Source organism: Arachis ipaensis, chromosome B07 (assembly GCF_000816755.2).
Source record: "Arachis ipaensis cultivar K30076 chromosome B07, Araip1.1, whole genome shotgun sequence".
Taxonomy (NCBI): Eukaryota; Viridiplantae; Streptophyta; class Magnoliopsida; order Fabales; family Fabaceae; genus Arachis; species Arachis ipaensis.
The window spans coordinates 94,892,740-94,906,926 of NC_029791.2; positions in this window are offsets into that span (position 1 = coordinate 94,892,740).

Sequence of the window (14,187 nt, forward strand, 5' to 3'; positions counted from 1 at the left end):
AATCTCAAAATTGTTTGCTCCAATGGTAGAAATGGAGATGCTTCTTCCATGTAAATTGGAATTTGGTGCAGTAAAGTCACCAAGCATTCTCCTTGCATTGTTGTTGGGTTCGGCTGCCATCTCCTTTACTTGTTCGAAATTTTCAATAAGGTTGTCTCTGGATTGTTGTAATTTAGCTTCTCTTAGTTTCCTCTTCAGAGTCCTTTCAGGTTCTGGATCAGCTTCAACAAGAATGCCTTTTTCTTTGTTCTTGCTCATAAGAAAGAGAAGAGAACAAGAAAAGAAGATGAATCCTCTATGTCACAGTAAAGAGGTTCCTTATTGTTAGTAGAAGAAGAAAAGGAATAGGGGTGAAAAAGAATGAAGAATCCAAACACAAAGGTGATGATAGGAGCAGAGACGTGAGATAAAGAGAAGTGTTAGTAGATGAATAAATAAATAGAAGGGGATGAGAGGAGGAGAGAATTTTCGAAAATAATTTTTGAAAAAGAGTTAGTGATTTTCGAAAATAGTTTTTTTTTTTTAATCAAGGAGTAAAATAATTAGTTAATTAAAAAGAATTTTTGAAAAAGAGGGAGATATTTTCGAAAATTAGAGAGAGAGAGAGAAAGAGTTAGTTATGTAGTTTTGAAAAAGATAAGAAACAAACAAAAAGTTAGTTAGTTAGTTGAAACAAATTTTGAAAATCAATTTTGAAAAGATAAGAAGATAAGAAGTTAGAAAAGATATTTTGAAATCACATTTTTGAAAAAGGTAAGATAAGAAGATATTTTTGAAAAGATATGATAGAAATTAGTTTTAAAAAAGATTTGATTTTTAAAATCATAATTAATGACTTGATTCACAAGAAATCACAAGATATGATTCTAGAACTCAAAGTTTGAATCTTTCTTAACAAGCAAGTAACAAACATGAAATTTTTGAATCAAAACATTAATTGTTATTGTTATTTTCGAAAATTTGATATAAAAATAAGAAAAATATTTTTGAAAAATATTTTTAAAATTTTCGAAAATAACTAAGAAAAATGAAAAAGATTTGATTTTTGAAAAAAAGATTTTGAAATATATAAGATTTTTAAATTGAAAATTTGATTTGACTCATAAAAACAACTAGATTTTAAAAATTTTTGAAAAAGTCAACTCAAATTTTCGAATTTATGAGAGAAAAAAAGGGAAAGATATTTTTTTTTATTTTTGAATTTTTATGATGAGAGAGAAAAACACTAAAAATGCTCAATGCATGGAAATTTTAGATCAAAACAATGAATGCATGCAAGAATGCTATGAATGTCAAGATGAACACCAAGAACACTATGAAGAACATGATGAATCATCAAGAACATATTTTTGAAAATTGTATATGCAAAGAAAACATGCAAGATACCAAACTTAGAATTCTTTAATGCTTAGACACTAAGAATTCAAGAATGCATATGAAAAACAAGAAAAGACACAAAACATGCAAATGCAAAGATCAAACAAGAAGACTTACCAAGAACAACTTGAAGATCATGAAGAACACTATGAATGCATGAAAATTTTCGAAAAATGCAAGATGAGTATGCAATTGACACCAAACTTATAACATGACTCAAGACTCAAACAAGAAACACAAAAATATTTTTGATTTTTATGATTTTATGAAATTTTTTTTTGTATTTTCTTTTAATTTTTTTGAAAATCATTTTGAAAAAAGAAAAATAAGGATTCCAAAATTTTTAATATGAATTACAGAAATCTTGCCATCTTAGTCTAAAGCTCCAATCTGAGGGTTAGACATGGCTTAATAGCCAGTCAAGCTTTAGTAGAACTTTACATTCAGCAGCAAATTTGCTAAAAAAGATAAAGAAGCTCTTCTCTTGAGTCCAAAAGAATTGAGGCATGGCTTTACAGCCAGCCAGGCTTCAACATGCTTCATGAAACACTAGAATTCATTCTTAAAAATTTTGAAGAAAAAAATATATTTTTGAAAACAATTTTTTTTTATTTTTTCGAAAACAGATGAGAAAATTTTTGAAAGATTTTTGAAAATTTTTTGAAAAGAAAACAAAAAGAAAATTACCTAATCTGAGCAACAAGATGAACCGTCAGTTGTCCAAACTCGAACAATCCCCGGCAACGGCGCCAAAAACATGGTATGCAAAATTGTTACTCAGGTTGTGAATTGTTGTTCGAAATTGATTCCCTGGCAATGGCACCAAAAACGAATGCACAAAACCATGGTCTAAACATATCTTCACAACTTCGCATAACTAACCAGCAAGTGCACTGGGTCGTCCAAGTAATAAACCTTACGTGAGTAAGGGTCGATCCCACGGAGATTGTTGGTATGAAGCAAGCTATGGTCACCTTATAAATCTCAGTCAGGCGGATGCAAAATAGTTATGGAGTTTTCGAAATTATTACTAAAATAAGGATAGAAATACTTATATAAATCATTGGTGAGAATTTTAGATAAGCGTATAGAGATGCTTTCATTCCTCTGAACCTCTGCTTTCCTGCTGTCTTCATCCAATCAGTCTTAATCCTTTCTATGGCTGGCTTTATGCAAGGGCATCACCGTTGTCAGTGGCTACATCCCCTCCTCTTGTGAAAATGGTCCAAGATGCCCTGTCACGGCACGGCTAATCATCTGAGGTTCCCGATCATGCTGGAATAGGATTCACCCTCCTTTTGCGTCTGTCACTACGCCCAGCACTCGCGAGTATGAAGCTCGTCACAGTCATTCAATCATTGAATCCTACTCGGAATACCACAGACAAGGTTTATACTTTTCGGATTCTCTTGAATGCCGCCATCAATCTAGCTTATACCACGAAGATTCTGATTAAGAGATCTAAGAGATACTCATTCAATCTAATGCAGAACGGAAGTGGTTGTCAGGCACGCGTTCATAGGGAATGATGATTATTGTCACGTTCATCACATTCAGGTTGAGGTGCGAATGAATATCTTAGAAGCGAAATAAGATGAATTGAATAGAAAATAGTAGTACGTTGCATTAATCTTTGAGGAACAGCAGAGCTCCACACCTTAATCTATGGAGTGTAGAAACTCTACCGTTTGAAAATACATAAGAGATAATGGAGTTCATTGGTCTCAGCCCCAGAGGGGAACCGGAGTAACCAAAAGCTGATCAAAAGATGTCTAATACAATAGTAAAATGTCCTATTTATAATAAACTAGCTTTTTGGGCGTTGAACTCCACTTTGCAACTTGTTTCTGGCGCTGGACGCCAGAATTGGGCAGAGAGCTGGCGTTGAACGCCAGTTTGCGTCATCTAAACTTGGGCAAAGTATGGACTATTATATATTTCTGGAAAGCCCTTGATGTCTACTTTCCAACGCAATTGGAATCGCGCTATTTTGAGTTCTGTAGATCCAGAAAATCGATTTTGAGTGCAGGGAGGTCAGAATCTAACAGCATCAGCAGTCCTTCTTCAACCTCAGAATCTGATTTTTGCTCAAGTCCCTCAATTTTAGCCAGAAAATACCTGAAATCACAGAAAAACACACAAACTCATAGTAAAGTCTAGAAATGTGAATTTAACATAAAAACTAATGAAAACATCCCTAAAAGTAGCCAGATTCTATTGAAAACATACTAAAAACAATGCCAAAAAGCGTATAAATTATCCGCTCATCAGTGGTATGACTGGTTTCTTGGTGAAGACAACTCTCATGATAGGTGAGAGGCCTTTAGTGGGGACTTTTTTGTCCTTCCAGCCTTTAGGTACTTTCTTCATAGTACCTTTGTTCTCAGTGCTTGTTGATGGCTGCCCAACACCAAACTTAGAATTGGTGTTTGGGGGCCTTGGTAAAGCTTTGCACTGAAAGAGATGGTTGGAACACTAAGTGTTGCACAGTTATCTCTCTTTTTTCAGAGGGAGAGTTGGGGTGAGGTATCTTGAACAAGATATGATCCTCATTTTCCCCAGTATTGGCAGTGGCTAGGAAAGGTCTTCCAAGGATGATGGATTCATCCTCATCTTCCCCAGTATCTAAGATTATGAAGTTTGCAGGGATGTAAAAGTCTTCAACCTTTACCGACACATCCTCTACTAAGCCATATGCTTTCTTCATTGATTTGTTTGCCATCTCTAGTGAGATATTTGTAGCTTGTACCTCAAGGATTCCTAGCTTCTCTATTATAGAGAGTGGCATGAGGTTTATATTTGACCATAGGTCACACAGACCCTTTTTAAAGGTCATGGTACCTACGGTGCAAGGAATTAGGAAGCATCCGGGATTCGAAAGCTTCTGAGGTAGCTTCTACTGTACCAAAGCATTTAGTTTTTTGGTAAGCACTAGAGGTTCTTCCTCCAAAAGTTTTGTACTAAACAGCTTGGCATTCAGCTTTATGAGAGCTCCTAGGTACCGAGAAACCTGCTCTTCCCTAGTGTCCTCATCCTCATTAGAGGATTCATTCTCATCAGAGGATGAGTATTCATCAGAACTCATGCACTGAAGGAGTGCATGAATGGGAACCTCCATGGCCTTTACATGAGCATTGGCTTCCTTTAAGTCTTGGATAGGAATTTCTTCAATGGGTGTTGAACACTCAGTAGGTATGCCATTGCTGGCGTTCAACGCTAGTTCTGGTGGTTCTTTGGGCATTGAACGCCCATCATGCATCCCTTCACTAGCGTTCAACGCTAGATTCCCTACTAGTTTGGGCGTTGAACACCTAGTGAGGTCTTTCTCACTGACGTTCAATGCCATCTGAGTTTCTCTAGGTTTGGCCTCATTCTCAGTGGTGATGGCCTTGCACTCTTCTCTTGGATTCATTCAGTGTTACTAGGAAGAGTGTCAGGAGAAGTCTAGGGGATTCTCTTGCTTAGTTGACCAACTTGTACCTCTAAATTTATAATGGAGGATCTTGTTTCAGTTATGAAACTATGAGTGGTCTTAGAGAGGTTAGAGACTATAGTTACCAAGTCAGAAAGGCTCTGCTTAGGAGTCTCCATATTCCCTTGAGAAGATGAGAATGGTGGCCTGTTGTTGAACCTATTCTGTGTTCTTCCACCTTGATTATTATTGAAGCTTTGCTGAGGCTTCTGTTGATCCTTCCATGAGAGGTTAGGATGGTTCCTCCATGAGGAGTTGTAGGTTTTTCCATAGGGTTCTCCCATGTAATTCACCTTTTCCATGGTAGGTTGGTCAATATCATAAGCTTTTACATCAGAGGAAGCTTCTTAAGTGCTGCCAGCTACAGCTTGCATTCCAGTCAAATGCTGAGAGATCATATTGACCTGCTGGGTCAAGATCTCATTCTGAGACAAAGAGTGTTAACTTCAAGAACTCCTTTCTTCTGAGGGACCCCATTGTTCATAGGATTTCTCTCAGAGGTGTATATGAATTGGTTGTTTGCAACCATCTCAATAAGTTCTCTTGCTTTTGCAGGCATTTTCTTCAAGTGGAGTGAACCACTTGCAGAGCTGTCCAATGATATTTTAGACATCTCAGACAAGCCATCATAGAAGATGCCTAGGATAGACCATTCTGAGAGCATGTTAGAGGGACATCTCCTAATCAGTTGCTTGTATCTTTCCCAAGCTTCATAGAGGGATTCACCTTTTCTTTGTCTGAAGTTTTGAACTTAGGGGTGTCCGCGGATCGGATCGGATCAGATATGGCCGAAAATTTGATCCGATCCGCACAATTTTCATCGGATCGGATCGGATATGATATCTGCACTTTTTAGTGCCGGATCCGATCTGATCCGATCCGCACATTTGCGGATCAGATCGGATCGGATATCGGATATATCCACATAATTAAACATTATCTTTTTAATCATATTTCTATATAAAAAAATTTCGATAAAAATATTTCTTTCATACTTTTAAACTTATTTATTCCTAAAATATTTTTAATCAAACTCTCTCTAAATAACAAAAATAAAATAATACAATATATGAATAATAATTACTAACTAAAACATACAAATAAGTAAATATAATACTAAACATATCTGATTTTGCTCATCCTTTGAGGAGGAAAGAATTTGGCCAGGAAAGCATTGACCAACTTTTCCCAAGAGTCCAAGCTTTCTTTAGGTTGGGAATCCAACCATATTTTTGCTCTGTCTCTAACAGCAAAAGGAAAGAGCATAAGTCTGTAGACCTCAGGATCCACTCTATTGGTCTTAATAGTGTCACAGATTTACAAGAATTTTGACAGAATTGGTGTGGATCTTCTAGTGGAAGTCTATGGAACTTGCAATTCCGTTGCAGAAGAGAGACTAACTGAGGTTTAAGCTCAAAGTTGTTAGCTCTAATGGAAGGTTTGGAGATACTTCTTCCATAGAAATCAAGGTTGGTATGATGCAGTCACCAAGAACCTTTCTTGCATCTTCTCCATTATTAGCATTGTCTGCCATATCTTCAGTTTCTTGTTTGAAATTTTCTGAGAGGTTTCTTCCAGAGTATTGTGCTTTAGCTTGTTGTAAACGCCTCCTTAGTGTTTTCTCAGGTTCAGGGTCAGGATTAAAGAGAGGTTATTTATCTCTGTTCCTGGTCATAAACAAGAAAAAGAAGACAAGAAAGAAGAAAAATGGGAGCTCTATGTTCAAGAACAGAAGACTCCCTGTGAGATGTGAAGAAGAAAGAAAAGAAGAATGAAGATAGAGAAGAGAGAAGAAGAATTTGGCTATGAGGAGAGAAGAATTCGAAAATTAGAAATAAAAAGAGAAAATATTTTTGTTTTTATTTTTATTTATTAATTAAATTTGAAAATAAAACTAATTAACTAAAAAGATTTGAAAATTAAATAATGGATTTTCGAAAAAGAAGAGAGAGAAAGAGAGAAGATATTTTCGAAAATTAGGAGAGACAAAAATTAGTTACGAAGTTTTGAAAAAGAAGAAAGAGAAAACAAGTAACTAATTAAGAAAGATTTGAAAACAAGATAAGATAGAAGATTAGAAAAGATTTTAATTTAAAATTTAAAATTAGAAAAGATAAGATAGAAATTGAAAAGATTTGAATTTAAAATTTGAAATTAGAAAAGATAAGATAAGAATTTGAAAAAATTTGAAAAATATTTGAGAAAGATAAGATTTGAAATTTGAAATAAGATAAGATAAGATTTTTGAATTTTTAAAGAAAGATAGAAAGATAAGATAGTAATTTGAAAAAGATATCATTTTTTAAAAGATTTGAATTTGAAATTTAAAACCAAGATAAGATAAGATAATGATTTTGAAATTAAAATTTGAAAAACTTGTTGTAATTTTCGAAAATTAAAGTAAAAGATAGGAAAGATATTTTTTTGATTTTTTGAATCAATGAAGAAAGAGAAAAACAAACAAAAAGATACCAAACATAAAATTTTTAGATCTAAGACACCTAGAATTTGAAAATTGCAAAGAAAAACACAAAGAGATACCAAACTTAAAAATTTTAAGATCAAAACAAGAGGAAAAACAAGAACACTTTGAAGATCAAGAAGAACACCAAGAACAAAACTCAAAGAATTCAAAGAAAACAAGAACATGCAAAGGACACCAAACTTAAAAATTTTGAAATCCAAAAATACCAATTTTGAAAATTTCAAAAGAAAAACACAAGAAGACACCAAACTTAAAGATTGACACAAGACTCAAACAAAAGACACTATTTTTGAAAATTTTTTTTGAAAAAGACTCAAGAAATTCGAAAAAGACTCCAACAAGAACAAGAACAAAGACTAAAACAAAAGATCAAGATTAATAAAGAAAAGAAAAGGTTTTTGAAATTTTTTTTATTTTTTTGAAAAAAAGAAATTAAAAGACTCAAACAAAATTAAAAACAATACCTAATCTAAGCAACAAGACAATCCATTAGTTATCCAAACTCGAACAATCCCCGGCAATGGCGCCACAAACTTGGTGCACGGAATTAAACTTCGCACAACTGAACCAAGAAGTGCACTGGGTTGTCCAAGTAATATCTGAGTGAGTCAGGGTCGATCCCACGAGGATTGTGATTTAAAGCAAGATATGGTTATCTTGTAGATCTTAGTCAGGCAAATAGAAAAGTTGGTTGGTTGTTTAAAGCGCATAAAAGTAAAATAAAGATAACATTACTCAGTTGATGGTGAAAGCAATGATAAGAAGATAGTTAAGGCTTTGGAGATGCTTTGTTCTTCTAGATCAATTCGGTTTTACTGTCTCCTCCAACTGTGAATGATTTCTTCTATGGTAGGCTGTATATGATCAACGCCTTTCTTGAGAGGTCGCTAATGCTCCTCCAGATCTGAACCCCAGGGTTAGTGCGGATCCAGTCTGATTGAGGGTGAAGCTCCTGCAGTCCATTCTCCTTAGTAATCCTACTCAAAAAGCCACAGACAAAGTCGAATCTTCTGGATCAGAGAATGCTGCGCCTTTGGTTCCAGCCTTTACCACAAAGATCCTAATCTCCCCATACCTCGGTTGAACTGATGTCTCAAGAAGTCCCCAATGAAGTCATAGATTAGTTGTCTAAGAGATGTATAATCTAGTTAGTGGTTCATCATTGTCCAATGAAAGACTCACTCTGAACCCATGTAGAATGAGATAACCTTATACCAGTTCAACGCATTCATAAGGATGAAGAACGAAGATACATCTTAGAATAGAGAATCAAACTCAGATTGAAGATAAAACAGTAATACTTTATTAATCTATAAAACTCAGAAGAGCTCCTCCTCTCAACCTAGGAGGTTTAGAAACTCATACTGATAGAAAATACAATGTAAACATGTAAAGTGTCAAAAGTCTGTGTTCGCATCCTCTGAAAGAATAAAAGTTCTCAAATAAATACTAGACTAATGATTAAGGATTACATAAGCTTATTGCTAAAATCCACTTTCGAGGCCCACTTGGTGAGTGTCTAGGCTGAGCTTGATTGAGATCCATGTGCTAGGAGGCCTCTAGGGCGTTGAACGCTGGCTAGGGGGTCCTTTTTGGGCGTTTGGACGCTGGTCTCTTCTCCCTTGGGCGTTGGACGCTAGAATAGGGCTGGAAGCTGGCGTTGAACGCCAGTTTTGGGCCTTCAATTCTGAAGCAAAGTATGAACTATTATACATTGCTGGAAAGCTCTGGATATTAGATTTCCATAGACGTTAAGAACACTCTATTTGGACTTTTGTATCTCCAGAAAAGCTCTTTCGAGTGCAAGGAGGTTAGATCTTGACAGCATCTACATTGCTTTCTCTGCCTCTGAATCAGACTTTAGCTCTAGCTCCTCAATTTCAGCCAGAAAATACCTGAGATTGCATAAAAACACACAAACTCAAAGTAGAATCCAAAAATGTGAATTTTCAACAAAAACCTATGAAAACTTACTAAAACTTAAATAAACATACTTAAAACTGTATGAAAATGATGCCAAAAAGCGTATAAAATATCCGCTCATTAGTACGCACACTTGCTAATTGCTGCACTTGTGCGTACGCGCAGAAGGTTATGTATACACACACTTGACTGTGTGCTTCTCCTTTGTTTTCTTTATGTGTTCTCCCTTTTTGCATGCTTCCGTCCACTTCTACCAACCCATTCTTTCTTAATTGACCTGAAATCACTCACAAAACACATCACGGCATCGAATGGAATAAAAGTGGAGTTAAATTGCTCAATTTAAGCATAAAAATGCATGTTTTCACATTTAGGGATAAAACACAAAAGTATACTATTTTGGTGAATAAGTGTGAGTTTATGTGATGAAATCCATCTAATTCAAGACAAAAATTAGCATCAAATATGGACTCATCAATGGTCGAAGGAGAGGGGAGGGTGAGGGGATGGTGGTGGTGGAATGGGGTTGTGGCAGTAGAGAAGGGTGGAAAGTAGAGGCAGAGGAAGAGGAAGAGGGAGCGGCGGTTATAGTGTTAGGGTTGGGGATTGGATTTGGCGATGAAAGGAGATGAAAGGTAAGGGATATTTACAGAATTATCAATAAAAATTTAAAGATTAGTTATTTTTGTCGAACAAAATGTATCTTATATAGGTATCACTTTAATTTCATGTCTTTTTAGTTCTAGTGTAACATAGTTACTATCCTAACTAATCTCAAATTTATTATTATTATTTTGGTTAAGTACTGTTTTCGTCCCTAAGGTCTGGGGTGAAAATCAAATTCGTCTCCGACCTTTTTTTGTTATTAAAATCATCCCCAACGTTAAAAAATATTATAAAATCGTCCTTTTGTCCATAAATAAAATTTTTTGGACAATTTTGCCCTTAAACAAAGATAAAAAGAATCCTCCCCCATTATCACCACTATCCCACCACCACACCATTCTTCATCCATCCATTAACCCTAAACCCATCACAACACCAACAATAACAACAACAACTCAATTTTAAAGTGAAAAAAGAGAAAAAAAACTTAGCAGCAACAACTCAATTAAACTAAAAATTAAGCTAAAAAAATTTGACAAAACAATATCATATAATTATTAAGCTAAAAATTCACTATATATTCATCAACCAATTTGTAATAAAATAAACAATTAAACGCAGATCCAACATGAGAGAAAGAATTGCAAGCCTTAGATCCAAGACAGTAATGGAGAAATAATAATGTTGATGAACAAACAAACAATAATAATGTTGATGAACACAAAGAGGAAATCAAACAAAACTAACACAGAATCAACAACAACAATATACTCAGATTCAAAAAGTCATCAACAATAACAACAATCCTTCAAAATTCAAGACAGAAAATTCCAAATTCCAATCCTTCAAACTCAAGATAGAGAATGCAGAAAAGAGAGGAGACAGAAGAGAGAAAAAAGAGAGAAGAGGGATGGTGTTGCTGCTATCCGTCGCCGTCGCGGTTGAAGGAAAGAGGAGGAAGAAGCGACGGCACGGAAGCTACTGCCGTTGCTGTCACTGTCGCCGTCGCCGTTGCAGCTGTGGCTGAGGAGAGGACAAATCGAGCAAGGAGGAAGAGCAGAGACCCTCACCACCAAAAGCTCGACGATGGTGATGCAGTCCGACGCCGATAGAGCAGCTCTCCGCCGTCACTCTTCCCTGCCATCACTTCCTCCTTCTTCCTTTCCTTTCTTCTCCCTCTGTTCCTCTCTTCTCTTGTTCTCTTTCTCATCTCCTCGTTTTGTCTCTCTCTCTAGTCACGACACAATGGCGACAGCAACGGCTGCGGCCACACTCTTCCCCACCGTCACCTCCCTTTTCTTCCTTTCCTTTTCTCTCTTCTTCCCCTTTATTTCTCTCTTCTTTTGTTTGTCTTTTGCTTTCTTTTTTTTTCTGTTTTAGGTAGTGATAAAGGGTGGGGTGCGGGTAAGGGGTGGGGTGGGGTGATTTTTTTTGTAATATTTTTTATTTTTATTTCAAAGGTAAGATTGTCCAAAAAAATTTGTTTATGAACAAAAGGATGATTTTATAATGTCTTATAACGTTAAGGATGATTTTAATAACAAAAAAAGGTCGAGGACGAATTTGATTTTCACCCCAGACCTTAGGGACGAAAACAGTACTTAACCCTTATTATTTTATTTATAATAAAATAAATTAATAGTCACGTTAGTATCTACTAATATATTATATTAATAAATATATTATTTTTATACTAATTATTTAATGGTTATTAAAAGATTATTAGATGTATAATTATTAAACTCGGTTCGATCTGGTCGGTTTTACCAAAAATCTGGTCACCCAATTATCTGGTCAAACCGAGTTATTCGTTGAACCGATCATGTATCAAATTTGCTGAAATTCACTTTGATCCGATCGGTTTTCAGTAAAATTAGTGACTTGACTGGTTTATTTGACTTGGACCGGGTCATGAATTTTTTTTGAGTAAAGGACAAATAGGTCCTTGACCTTTTTTCCCACGGACATTTTACGTCCCTGACAAATGGAAAATACATTCATGTCCCTCACCCCTCCGAAATGTCAACAAATATACCCCTCTGTTAAAGTCACTCCGTTGGCCCTGACGAAAAATGTTGATGTGGCTCCCCTGGCGCTAACGAGACCGTTATGGGCTGACACGTCGTCTGTACTTTCTAAAAGAGGACGTATTAGACCCCAGGCAACAAAACGTCGCCGTTTCTGTCCTCATCTTTGTAGCCTGTAAAAACCGCGATTAATTAACCGTTTAATTAAGTAATTAAATTGCCCAAAATAGGATTCAAAAATTTAGAATGTGAATTAGAAATTTTAAATATGATTTTCGGACTCAGTAGATTTTTTTGAGATGGAAAATGTAATTTTTTGCGAAAAACCGTATTAAAATACGAACAAGTAAATGAATCGGCAGCATCGGCTTAAATCGGTCTGGTGCTATGTGAGAATAATTAAAACAGTAGAAAACCTTAGAAAAATATTTAGAGTTGAAAACCGGGCATTAATTTTAAAGGTTTGGCCCGAAATTGGGCCAAACGGGCCAAAAACACTAATAGGTTGGACCGGGCCCAAGCCCAACATATAAAAACACATTAATGACCCCCATTCAGCCACCATAACCATTAGAGTGAGAGTTGCAGCTGAAGTGAGAAGAGAGGAAGGGGTTTCAAAAACACTATTCACTCCTCACTTCCGGTGGACATATCTCGAGCTACAATGCTCCGATTCGCATGCTGTCAGTGGCTACGTGATGAGCGGATAATTTATACGCTTTTTGGCATTGTTTTTACATAGTTTTTAGTATGATTTAGTTAGTTTTTACTATATTTTTATTAGTTTTTAAATAAAAATCACATTTCTGGACTTTACTATGAGTTTGTGTGTTTTTCTGTGATTTCAGGTATTTTCTGGCTGAAATTGAGGGACTTGAGCAAAAATCTGATTTAGAGGCTGAAGAAGGACTACAGATGCTGTTGGATTCTGACCTCCTTGCACTCAAAATGAATTTTCTGGAGCTACAAAAACCCAATTGGCGCGCTCTTAACTGCGTTGGAAAGTAGACATCCAGGGCTTTCCAGCAGTATATAATAGTTCATACTTTGCCCGAGTTTTGACGACGCCAACTGGCGTTCAAACGCCAACCTCCTGCCCTATTCTGGAGTTAAACGCCAGAAACAGGTTGCAAACCAGAGTTAAACGCCAGAAACAGGCTATAACCTGGCGTTTAACTCCAAAAAGAGTCTCTACACATGAAAGCTCAATGCTCAGCCCAAGCACACAGCAAGTGGGCCCGGAAGTGGATTTCTACATCATTTACTTATCTTATGTAACCCTAGCTACTAGCTTAGTATAAAAACTACTTTTAGTGATTTATTTTATATCTCTGGTTAGTCTATGAATAATTTTACGTTCAGAGATCACATTTAGGGGCTGGCCACTCGGCCATGCCTGGACCTTCATCACTTATGTATTTTCAATGGTAGAATTTCTACACACCAAAGATTAAGGTGTGGAGCTCTACTGTTCCTCATGAATTAATGCAAAGTACTATTGTTTTCTTATTCAATTCAAGCTTATTCCTATTCTAAGATATTCGCTTGCACTTCAACATGATGAATATGATGATCTGTGATACTCATCACTATTCTCAACCTATGAACGTGTTCCTGACAACCACTTCCGTGCTACCTTGGATTAAGCGTTTATCTCTTAGCCTCCATTCCGAAAGATCGGAGTCTTTGTGGTATAAGCTAGAATTATTGGCGGCCATTCTTGAGATCCAGAAAGTCTAAACCTTGTCTGTGGTATTCTGAGTAGGATCTGGGATGGGATGACTGTGACGAGCTACAAACTCACGAGTGTTGGGCGTAGTGACAGACGCAAAAGGATCACTGGATCCTATTCCAGCATGAGTGAGAATCGACAGATGATTAGCCGTGCGGTGACAGCGCATTTGGACCATTTTCACTGAGAGGACGGGAAGTAGCCATTGACAACGGTGATGCCCAACAGACAGCTTGCCATGGAAAGGAGTATGAATGATTGGATGAAAGCAGTAAGAAAGCAGATGTTCAAAAGGAACAAAAGCATCTCCATACGCTTATCTGAAATTCTCACCAATGAATTGCATAACTATCTCTATCCTATTTTATATTTTATATTTTAATTATCAAAATCCCATAACCATTTGAATCCGCCAGACTGAGATTTACAAGGATGACCATAGCTTGCTTCAAGCCGACAATCTCTGTGGGATCGACTTACTCACGTAAGGTTTATTACTTGGACGACCCAGTGCACATGTTGGTTAGTTGTATCGGAGTTGTGAAAAAGAATTTGAGATTATACA